Genomic DNA, 15761 nt, shown 5'->3' with positions numbered 1-15761 from the left:
CGGAGCAGGGAGGGGAATATCCGAGAGGAAAGGACCAACGAACGCGTTTCGGGGAAAGGGGGAAACCAAAGAAGCAGTCCCCCCTGCCACCTCCAAGCCTCTGGTCTTGTCTGAGAATATGTGGATGAACTTGTCCTCACCGTGTTGTCGGCAGCAGCTCGTACTACCGTCCGCATGAACTCAACACCGTGTGAAGTTGTGGATTTACTGTTTGCTGTTTGTGAGCCGGCGGTGGACCAGCAGAGGTAAAGTTGTACTCTTTTTTTTGTGTGTGTTCTGAATGTGTTAGGTGGTGAACATGGGAACAGGATTGGGGGCTCAGACAGCAGCTTCCTGAGTTAGACCCAGTCAGTCGGGACTGCAGAAGTCTGAACTGCGGCAAGTTTTTCAACCCTCCTCCTCCTCCTTGTCCTCCTCCTCCTCCTCCTTCTGCTCGCTTTTTAGCCAAAATGAAGCATCCAGGACTGCGGCGAAAACCTCAGGTGGTTAAAATGTAGCGGTGCGTACACCATTTCCATCCTATTTTCGGAACACATCGCATTATTTTACAATGTTTCACGTATTTGGCGGCATAATTGTTACGTTGTTTGCGACTTGCTCGCGTCTACGCACAAGGCGAGGCTTTTTTTCATGCAGTACAGCACAAATATGTTTCAGCTAAGTTCAGAATGGGTTAAAAAACATACAAAAATAAGTTTTAGTATAGGCTGCTCGGACATGTCATTGATGTAGCCCGTGTTTTGGCATATCAGGCCATCTTTCTGTGCACTGTGTCACACTTGGCTACTCAAACAGTTTCCCCTATTTCTTAAGCCGTCAGGAATTTCAGGGTATTTCATATGAATGAAGTCAAAATATTTCACTTTCTCTTGTAGACATGATGTAAGCAAACATATCGAGAATTTGTACTGGACCACCGGAGCCACCGTTGTTTCTTCCCTTTTCCTTCAGCATACAGAGACATAAAAGCAGGAAAGCTGTGTTTCCCACACTGAGTTTACAGAAAGTAGGTGTGTTTTGTGGGAGATGAAACATATTATGTTAGTAACTGGGTGTGTTTAGCTATCTGCTAATCACAATTTGGACTCCAACAGACTCACAAATTACAATAGAGACATTACATTCAGGCACAGACCAGTGGAGGATGCTCACAGAACACAGGATGAACATTTGACTGATTTTACACTTTGTAGTCAGGTCTGTGTAATGTGTAAATTGAGCTATTTTGACAGCTACTAACAATTATTTTCCTTATTGATGAATCTGTCATTGAATTTATTGATTAATTGAATCATTGTTTGGTCCATGAAATATCAGAAAATGGTGTCCAATGTCGATGACTCTTCCCCAGAGCCTGAGATGACATCCACCTTTTTTTTTACAGACCAACAGTCTACAACTCAAAGATATACAGTTTACTATCATAGAAGACTAAAGAAACCATAACATATTCACATTTGAGAAGCTGGAATCAGATACATTTGACCTTTTTCTTTCTCAAAATAGTAATTTAATAGTTGCCAACTAATTGTTGCAGCTCTAAACTGGAGTCTCTGTTTTAACCTGTAATTACAAAGGGTGGATGGTGCACAACCCCATTGTAATTGTGAAAAAACTGAATTAGCCTCAGATCTCACGATTTGTCAATTGACAGAAGATCAATTGAAATAAGTATCAAGTAATAATTCTTAACATTAGTGGCTCCAAGTTTCTCAAATGTGAGGATTTGCTGCTTTCCTCAGATCTTATATGAATATTTTGGGGCTTTAGGCTGTTTGGTGGACAAACAAGCAATTAAAAGATGCCACGTACATGTTTTGGAAACTTTTATTGGCTTTCTTCACAATTAATAAAGCAGCCTTTTTGGATTATTTGTTAAGTCAACAAAGAGTGTAACCAGCCTTGCTTGCTGTGTTTGTTTGCATATATGTGTGTTTGTTTTCCTTCACATGTGGTGGTATGTGTTGTGCTGCATGGGTCACACATACCTGTATGAAACCAAGGTTACAGGGCCCTGAGTCTGAACAGTTACTAGTGTGCCCTTCTGCTGCCTTTACCAGCTATAGAGGTGTGTGTGTGTAGGCACGTGTCAACACCAAAATAGGTAGTTGGTAGTGGTGGAATACTAATCTGCCAGGTGGGGCTCGTAAAGCGCAGCAGAGGGAGGGAAGGAGATGGAGGGGACCTGCCTTGACCTGTTTCAGACATGAAGGAGACAAAAAAAAAAACACTGACTTACCAGTAAGGCTCGCCCTCCCAGCCAGCTGCAGATTATACCAGCTGAGCTACCAGCTTGTGCTACTGCAAGCCCATTTTTCTCTTGGATTGTGCACAAGCACTTGCACGTCAGCCTGTCGCAGTGGTAGATGTTCAGATCTATGTGTGAAAGGGTTTCCTATGGTATTTTGGGGTCGGATTATTACACCGCATGTGGAGGGAATGTGTGCAGTTTAGTAATGTGCTGTCAGGTTGGAAACATTGGGAGAAATGCAAAAGGAAAATCAAATGAGAGTAGCAGCAAAGCGAAGAGTGAGGTGTCTAGATTTTCCCTGATTACTGCTTGATCCGCACATTTACAGTGTTGGGAAGGTATGTTCCCAGTTTGGTTGGGTTGCATTGACTCTCAATGGGGATAATTCCCATCAAGCCTCTTTGACCTTCGTTCTTTTAATAGAACATGATAGCCGGGCCCAATGATAGTTGTTAATATTGACACAGTAGGAGTGCCGCCTCCACCACCACCTGTTTTGTGATGTTCAAAGTGTCCCAGATGCCAAGAAGTGAAAGTTACACAAAGGCAAGTTTGCACCATGTCCTGTCCAGGAGTTGTCGCCTGCCATGCAAAGTAATAATCATACCCCTCTCTCTTCTTTTACGACATGAGCTGTACCACGCATGATTGGTTTTCCACTCCGCAGAACGCCGCGACCGCCCTATGAAACTGCCTGCACTGCTTTGGGTGAAACCAAAAACTAATCATTATGGGTGTCCAATAAGGGTAATTATCAGACTAAGCACTGGACCTGGGGATTGCGGAGTGGCTAAATGACTGCTCTGGGGATTAAATTAAAATATTGAGGTTTTCTGCCTGGGAGAATCAAACCGCTGGGAATGTCCAACCCAAGCCTGTCGGTGGTAGTATTACTGCCATTCCGCACATCAAGGTTTATGCACAGAGCCCCTGCTGTTGGTGTTGTGCGATCACATCCGTGTGGAATTACAGTTGACGTCATGTGTTGCAAGTGCATGAGAATAAACTGGACAGAAAACATCCTTACATTATCTGTCACAATTTCAATCGGCCTTTTATTATAATATACATCCTCCCAGACAAACCTTAATTTATAACAGAATTAGCCAATATTAAAACATAATGATTATTAATACTAATAACTATAACCCATGAAATCAATAGTGTCTATTAATGTAGGGTGTTTGTTCCCAAAGGGATAAATTGGAAAAGGAAGTCGGCGAGTGTCTGTGCAGCGTAACATATACTTCCTAATAAACTTTAATAGCTCAGATAGAATTAGGACCGGATGGTGTTGGTGTTGGTTATTATTATCTGTAGACTCTCACTTTAAGCCTCGGTAACCCTCTCACCCAGGAATAGAGCAGCGGAGGATGCACACAGGACACTGAGTGATGTTGCAGGCGTCACAAAAAGGGGGCCTCCTTGAAATAGCACGGATGAATCATGGTCTCGTAGAGGCTTGTATTAAAGCCCACACACAGCCCGTGAGTGTATATCCTTTTGTGTGTGCGCGTATGCATGTGTGTGTTTTGTGATAATGCAATAATAGGCTCAGTATCCGGGACAGAGGCTGCTGTTGACAATACGCAGGCCAGCTGGAGTTACTGTCTCTCTATTAGCAGACTTGCAGGAAAATAGCTCTGGCCTTATTCATACTGCCAGCCAAAATCAGTTTTTTTTGCATATCCAGATTGTCTCCAGATTGATTTTAGAAAGTCTGGACAGCAAAAAAACCACATGAAATGTGATTATTGAAAAGTGGGTCCAAACCACATTTGAGGATAGTTTGAAATGCAATTCCAGTCAAATTTCTTCAGATGCATCTCTGTCCGGATGTTCTGGTCACTGAAATCAGATTTCCAAGTGTCTTTTCCATCGCTGGTAACGCAACACACAACAACAACAATGTCTAATTCAGAGTGACAGAAGTGCAGCAGAGCAGCTGAACAGATCCCATGCTGCTACTAGCAGAGCAATATCAAAGAGTAAAGCAGTCCGTGGACAGATGCTGAAATAAGCTACCTGCGTACATAGTACCCCCACCTTGTTACCACAGCAGCCCATGTAGATAGGTTGGTGATGTCTGGAACACTTATTTTCAAGATAGTCCCAACATGTTAAAAGACAAAAACTTTGGGCTCTGGGGAATCATGTTGGGCACTTTTCCCTATTTTTTTGACATTTAATGGTTATTCAGTCAATCAAGAAGGTAATAGGTAGATTAAATGATGATGAAAATATAAGGCAGGTAAGTGAATTTCAGCTCCTTTGTGCTGTGTACACAGGTACAGTATATTTAGGCTCTTTTGTGTTGCTAATCTCTGCATTGTGTAGCTGAAATGATAAATCCAACAGAAAATTGAATCATCTGCAGCACTTAAGCACAAATTAGTTAACAATTTGAGTCACTTATCAAGCAAAATACTTAATATTCTCTGTTGTCCAACTTGTCAGATTTGAAGAGCAGCTGCTTTTCTATCAATTAAGATGAAAAACTTTGGGGTTTTCGGATTCATTCACTATGTAGCTAATGAGTAAAACTTCTTTGTTGGTTAATTTCCAAAGCTCTTCTTCTCCTAAACTCTTTTCTTTTTCCTTTCACATCCTTATATTTAGTCTCTCTCTTCTACTGTATGCATTCATATCCTTTTTTCCCCCTCTTCTCTCACCTCCCCCCTTTTCTCCCCTCTTCATGCCTGCCCTCCCTGCCAGCTTTCTTTATCAGTGTGGTGGGCCACTGACAGGGCAGGGCTCTGTGATTTCAGTTGGAGTTCAAACTACTTGAACTTTGTGTGTGTGTGTGTGTGTGTGTGTGTGTGTACGTGTACGTGTGCGTGTGCGTGTGCGTGTGTACTTTTGCTTGGTGCTGTTCCCAGCCATGTAGATCTGTCATCAGATACTAGAGGCTGAGAGTGTCAATCACTCAGCGAGTAGTAGCCAGAAGTACATTTCAGCTCCAAGTGTTCGCACGCCTCGCTCGGGCTCTCATTAACACTCACACTCTCTCTCTCAAACACACACACACAAAGAGGAACTAATTTCAACAGATATGTGCTCTCACTCTTCAAGAATTCCATGTCAAGCAAGAATGGACGCTGTTCATAAAACCTCTTCTGCGTGTTTATATTGATATGTGTGTGTGTGTGAACGTGAATTAATCACTCTCGTTAGTTCCCCAAAGCGTGCCAAACAGCCTCCTCATTACCGGCTGCTCTGGTGGGCTCTGTGTCCTGCGGTGGAGTGGTCCCTCACTCAGTGAGGCCTCACCACTGCTGTGCTGCAGGTGACTTTGATCCAAACCGACAGCTTGATCACGGAGATCTGCTGTGATGGAGGCCACAGGTCCACGTGACTGTACGACATCTGGTACACTGCAAGAAATATCCGTGATATCTGATTTATCTGATCCATGATATTTGATTTGATTTAAGTGAATTACCATATTCTGCCTTGTTGTTTGATGAGAGGGGAACACATCATTCACATGACATGAAATAAGGGTTAAACTGTTGATGGATAAAAGAACCACTTTTGGGCTAATCCAATGATTTGAATACCTAACAACAAATAAAGTTACTTTATCAATTTATACAATATATATCATACAACCATAAAAATGTTCTGCTCATTATTTTGCTACATTGACCACAGTGACGTAATACACCCATAAATGTTATTAGGATAGCTACAGTACAATACAACAGAATCTCTTTATAATAGAACCATTTTTCATAGACTCACACTATTGTCTGTCCAACCCTACATGAAATTATATCTTATATTCAAGAAAAACATTTTTTTGGATAATTTGTTTTTTGCAGTTAGACCAACGTTTCCTTCACATGATTTTGCTGCATATTATCTAAAAAATTGGATTACTTGTCAATACTTGAAATTTCTTTTTTTCTGAAAATCTTTTACTTTAACTTGAACACATTTTAGGCACTACTTCTTAGTTGTTCATGCACCACACAACCTTTCTGACTGTATATAGTATACTAGATTTTATAATTCAGGTCATGATATTCAGCAACTTTATTAGAAGATTGTGTAACCCTGACTCCTATTTAATCAGTCAGCCAAACTGGCATCTCTGCTATTTACTGACTTGCACAGGTTTGAGTAACCCTAACCCTAACCTTCTGGCTGGTCATCAAGTATGTTGCGTGAGTGGATGGTTATGGAATTGGAATTGTTTTGTCAAAATTGGCTGTTGTAAAGTGATCAACTTTACTGATCCCTCAATGCTGCCGGCCACTCTGAATGACACATTTCCATTTCCTTGTATTCTTTTATATGTGACAAGTTGGGTAGAGAGTTTTGGCAGTCAGACATTGCCTTTCCTTTGTAATTACGGAGAAATCCTCACAGCTCAATGGAGAGCTATAATCGTCCTTTTCCCTATTATGTTGGTAAATCCTTTTGCTCTATATGTAGCTGAAAGCCACTGGATACACCAAGAGGTTAGTATGACTGCAAATGTATGACCTTTCAGTGGCTAAATTTACTACAGACAGACATTAAAAACATGTGGCTGTTAGTACACAAAACCTGGAGCATCAGCAGATTCTGGACAACAAATGAATTCTGGGCGTCTTTCATGACAAGTTATACAACTGGCACAGACAGTAGAAGTGTACAGACTCTAAACAGATGTCTTCAATGCTTCCTTTATTACCATTTTTCAGGAATTATCCACAGGTTGTAATGCTGACCCTTACCAGACTTCCAAACTGCTTCCTAGCACCATATTTCAGGAATTTTAATTTATGAACAGCCACTGCCTCCCCTGTAGCCTACGAACCCAGGCAGCTGCCCTGCTGTTGACCATGTGAAGCTTCTTAAACTATGGCATGTAACTGAAGAGTGTGGGGGGGTGGAGTCATCATCTGGTCTTCATTTTCCCTTCCCAACCGTCCACCATTTCCGTATCAAAAGGGAACAGACAGAGACGTAGTTAGCGTCGAGTCCGTAGATGCTAAACCAGAATGTAATTTATTATTTGCGGTCATGTCGGTTGATGATTAACATATGTTTAACTTTATTTCCCGCTGCTTTCAGTGGGCTCCATAGTGTTTTAGATCTTCAGTGTATGGTGGAGGCTCATCAAGGTATACTGTGCTGTGAATCAGCTTGTTTAGTCTTCAGACTTTACAGGGCAAGCTTTCTCGTGTGAGTCATCTTCAGAAGTCTGGTGTCTGTGTCTTTGTGCTTTTGTAAACATAACATAATCTATTGTAGATGCAGTCTCATTGCAACTTACCACACTATTGATGGCCCGTTATCTCTGTAGTGTTCTTTGTATTTTTGAGGTTCATACTCCTGTCTTTCTCTTAAACCCAGTGCCCTCAATGCTGAGTGTCCGTGTATTTGCCCAACGCTCTCTCCAAAAACGGGTTTGTTGCTTTAAGATATATCCTGATAGCTGCAGGTGATAAGTCCTCTAATGTTTAATGAGAGGTTTGGCCAGGCCAGCTGCCCTCACATGGCTGGAGTTTGGACCACATTGACTAATAATGTGGGTCACTCCGCTACTGTGTTTGTGTTTTACATGCTCTCAGGTTGACCTGAAACACATGAGTTTCCTTTTGGCTTTTGGCTTTTTATTTTTTTCCCAACCGGTTCCTGTGTGGGATTTAAGTTCTGTTGGACATTTTAGCCTCCAACAAGTTGTTTTACAGAAGGTCCCCCGTGTGCCTGTTTTGTTCCTACACTGTACAGGCTCCTCAAGAAATGGCTACCTTGTGGATTCTGGAAGAATAGAGGAAAGAAGTGCTGAGGAAACAGACTTCAAAAGCATGTAGGAGGCACAGCAAGGCAGAGCGAGGGAGGGGAGAGAGGGACTGAGATGTTTTTAACAGGGGAGAGCTAAAGTTAAGACATTTTTTGTAAATTCTTCAGCCACACTTTTATTTTTTTTAGGTGTTCTTGAATCTCCTTTCTTAACAGGCCAATATTTCCCCTCTCTCCTTACGATTGTTATCTTGTCTCACACACTCTCTCCCTCTCTCTTTTCGCCATGCTAAAGAGGAGACCACCCCCACCCCTCCCTCCTTTTTTCCTGTCACTCCCCCTTCTCTCACTCGGTCCAGGAGTATTTTTGGAAGTTAATGAAAAGAGAAATCTGAACTGCTTACCCTTAAAAGGCATGTCTGGGTCAGCTGGGTGGAAACTTGTGTTATTAATGTCCTTAACATTGTCTATGTGAGCGGGTCATGTGTGATCGCAAGTATGCGTACGTTTGGTGCTGTGTACAGCGCAGGAATGCTGTGGGTTGGGGGACTCGAGGAGAAGGAGGGTGGGCTATCGAGCGGGCCTACGTATTCAGGAAAGGAGGGGGGTCAGGGGCATATTTGGCATATTTCAGGAGCCATTCCAGTCTGGTTCAAGATGCATTCTTCTACCTAGAGATCTGGCCCGAGCAGCCAGACAGACAGTGATCAAGGGAGAAGAGGAAAGGTGAACATCACGCTCTACTTCCTATCAGTCTCGTGATGCTGGTGGTGGAAGATGGCACAGAATTATACGTTCCTTGCTTTGATGAAGCCAAAGCCAAAAAGCTGCCATGACAGGTAGTAGAAAGTCATGAAAAATACCTCCTTGTGCCACCTACATACTGACACAGATGTCTAATTCCCTCCATCAAGTCCTAAACCTCAAAAATATCCATAAAAGGCTAAATGCTGAACCAAAGTCCTTCACCCAGCAGCAGGGTTTGTATGTCTTGGGTACCATCACTACAATTTGATGAGTGTTTATGTGCTGAGTGCTGTAATACGTCTTTTTCAACTTCTCCTCTGTGGCATAATAGTTACTGCCTCTCTTCTCTAGGATTTATGATGTTTTAGTCTGTTATTTGTAGTCAGATGGCTACTGACTGACGTGACAGCGGTTGGCAGGCGTTTGTCGCGGTGGTACCAGTACAGAGCTCAGCTGAGATCTGCTTCACCCTGAGGTCGTGAGTCATTGTTTAAGGCCTGGTTAGAGAAGAGTTCAAAGATACTACTATTGAACTGTACAGAATTGTTTATCTCTGAAACATATTTCAGAGTCACAACCGCAAAAAGCGGTTGTGACTCTGCCACTGCCGTTTCTCGTTGAGGCCCAAAAAAAAGACATCAGATGTTGTGTGCTGTCCTGTGCTTTGTTGTGTCTGACACCTCTTATGTTTTGATCTTGATAGGAAAAAATGAATTAGAGAACCACTTCTAATGGTGTTCATTGTCAAGTGGACACTCGAAGCTGTCCTGGAGGAGTGTGGTGAACCAACAGCTTACTTTTTGTTGTTTTTCCCCTGTATTTTGTCTCTGATTTGCATTCTTAGTGAGTCTGGAGAATAGTTATTGATGATTCAGTAAACCTTTACATACCGTAGAGTTTCGTATCAAAATACCAGATACATTAGCTCAAAAATATGAATCCTAATCTTTTGCAGCATGTTGGCATGAATATAAAGCACCTTATACGTTAAAATTCAAGTTAATAGTCATGTTAAAATATCTGTGAAAGAAAATGTTCATTGTTGGAGCAGTTTCAAATGAAACTTAAACAAATGTTAACCCAAATACATCACGTTTAGTTGTTCCCATCTCTGTAATTTGTAGTCTTTTTGTTTCCTTGCCCTTATCCACATACTTCACAATCCTATTTAAAATGTTCACGAAACAGTAACTGGAGATAAATGTGTTGTTCTGCTCCAATTTCACACCCTATAACTTGTTCCATACCGGCTGTGTTTGTGTATTAGATTTCTCAAACAGCAAGACTTGACTTCTAAGTAGTGAGTGGGTGAGCAGGAGAGGAAAGCCAAGTGAAAAATAGCTGAGTGCTCAGAGGGAGACAGAGCAAGACGCAGCAGGCTACCTGTAAAACATGACTTTTATAATGATCGTGAGCTGTGATTTATCTGCGCTATTCATTGTGGGAGAAGATGTCAGGGAGAGAATAAAAAGAAGGAGGGGTCCTTGCAAGAGTCAAGATGGAGAAGCACCTGACTATTAATTATATGGCTTTTTCAGGCTTAGGGCAGGTCTTGTGAAAGTCAATCTACTTGTCTCATCCTTCTTATTTTGCTCTTGTTACGTTCACCATTTTTCTTTCACTACAAGTGAGGGGAATGAAAAAGTTGTCTACTTAGAACTAGTGACGCCTGCGTCAACATCTTCAAAAGTGGCATTTAGAAGTTCACGCTAATGTACAAATGCGTGTAGATGTTTGCTCATTGGATCATTTGTCAGTTTGCAGACTTGTATCGTCACACACTCTTCACTTGCAAGTCTGGTGATGCATGCAGAGTCTCTGCTCTTCTACCTCAACTGTACAAGGGACACACACGCAGTTAAACGCACACTCTCACACTCCTGTATGACCTGTTTCTAAGCTGAGGATCTACAGGGCGGCTCTCAAAATAAAATTCCTCCTGCAAGATTATTTTTCTTGTGATCAGAAAATATACATGTTCTCAGAGAGAGGAATGTTCAGACGCCATGGCAACCTGGCAGTCACTCACTTCCACCTCTTCTGTTTCTCTCGTCCTCTCCTGTCTTGTTTTGTTTTCTCAGCTTTCTTGCTATTTAGTGTTTTTGCTCCTTGTGTGCTTTTTAGACACTTCTGCAAGGGGTTGGTAAATCTAATAAACTTCCAGCAACACTTTTATTGATGTATATGATATCATCAGCACCCTTATTTCCTGTTTGTCCCACTATTTTCACCCACTCTTATTTTAAACCAGTCAAATGTCTTTCTTATTTCCCGGAGGCATCCCTCCCTACATTCCTCCATCCATCCGTGTATTAGTATGTCTGGTTTTAGGAGCTTTCATCATTGTGGTACTGATGCATGCAGACCCCGACTGCTAGGCTATTTTCAGCTTCTTTCCCCCCTCCTCTCTACCCTTTTTCCCCTCTTCTCTGCTTTGGTTTTAGTTTGGAGGAGATCTCTGTACTGCTGCTTTTTGTAAAGGGCAGCTGAGGCTGGATTGGCTGGTTTTCCCCTTCATGCCAACATTGCTTTTGGAGCTCCTTCTCATGCTAGCTCTCCCAACCAGGGGAAGTGAAGCAGCACAATGCAAGCCATGGCGAGGCCATAAAAATAGACCAGAATTGCTAAAGTGCAGCTTTTACTTCAAGAGACATGCTTGAAGCACTTTCATGTCCAACTTTTATGTAGTAGGAGTATAAGTAGTAGAAGAAGAATTTGGCTGAGCGGAGCTGCAAGTAAAGATTGTTTTCTTGACATGTTTTATCTGTGTTGGTCAGCTAACTGTAAAGACTATGAACAGAAAAAATGACTTACACAGCTGCAACTGATGATTATTTTGATTATCGTTTAATCTGTGGATTATTTTCTCAATCTAGTAATTGCTTGGTTTATAAAACACAAGATAACATGTCCAAATCCTCAAAAATATTGTATTGACTGTAATCTAAGACCAAGAAAAGCTGCAAATTATCACATTTAAAAACCTAAACCATCAAATTCTCAGCAGTTTTGCTTGACTTATAAATGAACTGACTCAATTTTATAATAGTGTAACTCACTATAACATTTCTGTATTAACCTAATACTTTGAATCACTCAGAGTGATTACACATGTACTCTCTCATTCTGAATCAGACGAATACACAGCGACTCAGACCATGAGCTAGTCATCAGCGCCCCTTTTGCCATCCCCTCATCTGCCCTTTGCTTCTTTTCTCTTGTTGTATCTGTGCATCACTTTATGGTCGAGTCAGCTAACATTTGCATAACTGCTGGTGCCCATTTTCACAAAACACCATTTAACAAAAGTTCAGTTGGTATTTAGAGTAAAAAGGTTGTTATTTACCTGTTTATCTCTTGCTTTCTTGTGATTTTTTTAAATAGGTCAGTGTGCACTCATCATTGCATAACACACAGTCTGGCCCACTCTTGGCTGAGGAGTTTTTTTGTGCATATGTTTGTGTGTGCGTGTGGACACATTCAGACACAGGAGCCTCACAGGAATCCCATAACACTCTCAAGTCCCTGAGTGGCTCATTTGTGCACTGTGGAACATTGTGGAATACCAGGCATATTTTATGATCCAACCTTCAGTTGGCTCCCTCTCTTTCTCCCAGCGTCTGGGTTTATTTGTGAAGCTAAGCCGGTCTGGCCGTCAGCGCCCCCTCCCCTCTCCTTCCCTCTTTCCGCAGAATACTTAAAGATTGTATTTTAGAGAGTTAGCTGATGCTTTTATTCAGCTTACGGTGAGTGGGTGCAGTATATATGTTGGCCGAGGAATCAAATCTGCAAACTTGAGGCTCTGAGATGAATTATGCAGCATGGTTTGTCACCCTCTGAGAAGTTGAGGTCTCTGTGTGGGTATATATGTGTACAGTATGTGTGTTTGTGTGTACATACCCCTCATCTTGTGGCCTTGACAAACAGGTCTACCACATGTGGTGGCGTGTTTTGTCTGCCTGGCCAAACAAGAATACTGCAGAGCTTTAAACCCATGGCAAAGACTGACTCTCGCCCACCACATGGACAAACTTGCAGTCTTTACCTCCTGGATTTCTCCCTCTAGTTATCCTTTTTTTTTTTGTCCTTATTTCCCTCCTCGTCTAAACCTCTCCAAATCTTTCCCAGTTGCCTCTCGCATCTCCCTTTCCTTAACTAGTCTCACCCACTCTCTCTCTCTCTCTCTCTCTCTCTCTCTCTCTCTCTCTCTCTCTCTCTCTCTCTCTCTCTCTCTCTCTCCTCTCTCTCTCTCTCTCTCTCTCTCTCTCTCTCTCTCTCTCTCTCTCTCTCTCTCTCTCTCTCTCTCTCTCTCTCTCCCTCTCCCTCTTTTTCTCTCTAGGTGTGGACTGCACAGAAGAATGCAGTTAAATTAGTGTTTTATCTCTCCTGCCAGCCAGCTGCATCTGCACTCCCAACCATGCCAAGCATTTGAGACACAATTGACCTTAAAAGGAAACAATAGCGGCCTATCAATTCTGCTCTGCCAGTCAAGGAATGGCTCACTCCTGCATGGGCAGGGTCCAGCTTGCACACAACACAAGGAAGTGTTTGGAAGCTGAACTTTGAAACTGCTGGGAAACAAGTGAGGCCCAGTGCACCCAGTCAAGTTTGTCTAGTTATTTTGTAAAACATTAAATGATTTATAGCTTTATTGGAGCCACTACTGTTGGTAGCCGACTGTTCATTGACTCGCTAAAGTAAATTCTCAAACGCTTCCCTGCCGATTATTACGTCTATTCTTAAATTGTAGATTTGACCTTAAAATACATTTAGCCTCATTTACATGCCAGAAGGTTCCTGTGTTGCCATTGTCAAGGTGTCATGTTACTGTAGTTGTATAAATGAGTAATAGTCAGCGCTAATCGTATCTGTTTAGTTAGCAGTAGTGTGTGAAAGCCTCAGCCCTAACCAGTTCTACAGCCAAGTTATTAGATATTAGGACAGGTTCTGCAGGTTCACAGTGAAGTGAAAAGCGGTGGAGGGTTTTCTATCTGACAGCTTGTAAACAAAACTCTTCCTCTGCCTTTCTGTGGTGCAGGAATGCAAAGAGCAGCAGGGGGAATGCTGTTCACAGTGTTCAGTGGCAATGGATGAAAAATCAATCTCTTGCTCTATTCTTCTCTGGTGTTCCCTCCGCCTTTCTTTTGTTAGCTCTTGGTGTCTGCTACTTTCTGGATCTCTGCTTCCTGTCGCTCCCCATCTGCTCGCTCCTTCTTTCTCTCTCTCTGTCTCTTTCCCTTGTCCTTCTCTCTCTCTCTAGGCATCCTGTTCACTGTGTTTGATTTGGGCATTCCTTTCCTACCCCGAGCAGACAAAACAACCCCAGACCTCTCTGAACTGCAACCCCCAGTGTGTGCGCACACACGCACACACACACACACACACACACACACACACACACACACACACACACACACACACACACACACACACACACACACACACACACACACACACACTCCCTTCTGCTAATCACTCACAGGAAATGGGCTCCCATGCAAACGAGGCCCGCCTGGCCAGTGGAACCCAGGATGAAGTTTCAAGCCTTGAAATGTTCTCCTGCGGAGGAAATTGGACATGATCTCTCTCTTCCCCCTTCTTTCGTTGTCCCTCGTTTTCTCTCTTGTTTTACTTGATGGGGTTCCTCTATCACTCTTTTTTTAATTCTGTGTGTGGCATGGTTTAAAAAGAATTGATTAAAAGTATGTGAATACTTTAAACACTTAAATGAGCATCTGTGCCTGTCGTGTTTTTGTGCATATGGTACCAGTCAGACCAAAGTTAGCTTTAAGGATCTCCGACAAGGTATGATGCCAAAACAGGTGTGTGTGTGTACTGTGTGGGTTTGGAAAGTGTAAGCCTAAGTGCTCAAAAGCATACACTGATATCTTATCAACAGCTTTCCATTATATGTAAGATAAAGCCGTACTCCAAGATAAACATTACACAATGAATGTTTATAATGAATGAAAAGAGCGGCAAGTACCTACAATAGGGATTTCTGCTCTCTTTGACACATCGATGTTTGACTGACTGGGCATGCATTACGGGTCAGGACAAGTGCATAATGCACCAAGATTGATAAATGTGCAGGAATATATCTTTACGAGATTGGTGCAGACAAGTTTGGACAGATAATCATATCACATGTTGTCACAGTTTGTACAGGAACAGAAACAATGCAGAGTGTACTACTGTGTTGGTTATAAAAAGGGACTAAAAAGGGACAGAACATGAGTGACATTTTAGTCAAAATGAGACGTAAATGTCACAGATAATATTGAGATGCAAAAGAAAATGCTTGTAAGCCTTTTCTTGATGGACAGCTGACATCAGAATGCAGTTTGCAAGTTCAAGTTCAACAAAAGAAAAACATTCCATCAGATAATCAATGATAGGGCTGTGCAGTACTCCAGTGTTACTGTTTGAAATTATTTATTTAGTGTATAAAAGTGGAACACAGTTGATTGCTAATTGTGATTTAGCACACATTTGCAATATCTTGATGTATTTAGGAAAATGTCAAATATCATCAGATAGTTCTTAAGCTCTGATTATGATCCACAGATGTTGATTAAAACTTGTATACATGCATTGTACTGGAAATGATAATGGCTTTGCAAAGAATCTGTTAACTGAGCTGAAGGTTGATTGTTCTCAGACTGAGCGTGGAGGAAGTGTCACCTCACACTGTTTCAGTTAATTCTGCTGAGTAACAGAACGGATCCTCCCCAACCTGACATACTGTGTGCGTGAGGAGAATCGAGCGGGAGCAAAGGATGAGAAGGAGACAGCTGTTTTCAGTTTCGCTTGTTACGGGTTGGCTAACTGTCTGAATGAATAGCTGTGACCCCCTCTGCACACACACGCACACGCACACACACCCCAACGACACATACAAACACAGACAAGCATGCGGTCTGTGGTCCCCCAGAGTATTTGGCGTCTTCTGGATTGCTAAGAATGTGTCGAATCTCATTTGTAAAATCACATATTTGAATCAAAACAAGCATTTGTCTAGCTGCTA

General features: G+C 42.1%; 1 protein-coding gene across 1 annotated transcript in view; it reads left to right on the top strand.

The window, feature by feature from the left end:
• Positions 1-15761, top strand: part of luzp1 (leucine zipper protein 1) — a 43554-nt gene continuing 27793 nt past the window's right edge. The window contains exon 1 of the mRNA XM_062439951.1: positions 1-245. The gene's annotated coding sequence lies outside the window, so the exon portion shown is untranslated. The remainder of the gene's footprint in view (positions 246-15761) is intronic.

Source organism: Scomber scombrus, chromosome 19 (genome assembly GCF_963691925.1).
Source record: "Scomber scombrus chromosome 19, fScoSco1.1, whole genome shotgun sequence".
NCBI classification, from domain to species: Eukaryota; Metazoa; Chordata; class Actinopteri; order Scombriformes; family Scombridae; genus Scomber; species Scomber scombrus.
Note: the sequence above shows the minus strand (reverse complement) of the source record. Positions and strands in the feature narration are given on the sequence as shown.